At 61.9% G+C, this 1069-nt stretch overlaps 1 protein-coding gene across 1 annotated transcript in view; it reads right to left on the bottom strand.

The window, feature by feature from the left end:
- SEMA3B (semaphorin 3B) overlaps positions 1–1069 on the bottom strand; it is an 8402-nt gene that overhangs the window by 5730 nt on the left and 1603 nt on the right. The window lies entirely within an intron of this gene.

Raw genomic sequence — 1069 nt, 5'->3', positions numbered from 1 at the left:
GGCTGGTGGCGCCGCGGCTGGGGCAGAGAAACAAGACCTCAGCTCGGGTTACAGCCCCCTCCCCACAGCCCCCAGACCACGATCCCTCCCCGATGCTGCCGAGTGTCTGCAGAGCCCTGAGCATCAGCACAGGGCAACTCCACGCACGGCATAAGGGGATCCCCCACTGGGCTCGACCTGGTAGTTGGAGGGGATGTGAGCCAGCTACGTCCCTCCCTATTTTAAAGTCCCCATTAATCTAATCCCAAACATAATGGGCTTCAGAAACACCCCTCCTGCTCCTGCCCGTGGGGAAACAGAGGCAGCCCAGCCAAGCAGCATCCAGCCCTGCCCATGCCTGTCTGAGCCCATCAGCACGAGTGTGCCGGGCTCTGCCCATTCCTGCCTGCAAGCACGGAGCTGTGCTATAGGAATGGGGACAAGGACAGAGCAAGCACCGAAGTGGTGACAACCAGATAGGGCACCCTGGGCAGTCAGTAGGCTTCTGAGCACTGGGCAAGCTGTCCATGATGGTAGTCATGGGGATCCACGCTTCAGTTTCCCCCACTGCTACAGCCCCACCATTAGCCCTTGGCATTTCTTGTACCACCATGCAAATGGGAGCAGGATTTGGGGGCTCTGGCTAAGCAGGTGCTCACAATACCCTGAGGGGCCCATGCTGCTGTGTCTGCCACTCTGATGGGTGCACAGCACGAGGTAGGAAAGTTCTCCCCTGACTCTGGCAGCAGCAGCCCTCCCCTGGGGAGTGGGAGGTGATGGTTATCAGGGCACTGTGCCAGAACACAGATCCCACCTTGCCTCCTGGCCGTGCTGCAGTGCCTTGTGCAAGGCACAGACTGAGCCAGGCCGATCATCAGCCCCTGTGGGTTTCACCCGTGGCACAGCCACTGGGGCCTCACCAGGACACCAGTGACAACCAAAGCCCCACCACAGCCCGGGGCTCGGTGCAATCACCGCAGGCTCGGCTGCCCTGCCTGAGCTGGGAGCTGGTGGATGCTGGCCGGGAGGGTCACACATACACGCGGCACGGAAGGGGCTCCTGCGGGCAGGGCAGCCCCCTCCAGGCTGG

Source organism: Geospiza fortis, unplaced genomic scaffold (assembly GCF_000277835.1).
Source record: "Geospiza fortis unplaced genomic scaffold, GeoFor_1.0 scaffold78, whole genome shotgun sequence".
In the NCBI taxonomy this organism is placed as follows: domain Eukaryota; kingdom Metazoa; phylum Chordata; class Aves; order Passeriformes; family Thraupidae; genus Geospiza; species Geospiza fortis.
This window is presented reverse-complemented; position numbering and strand designations above follow the sequence as displayed.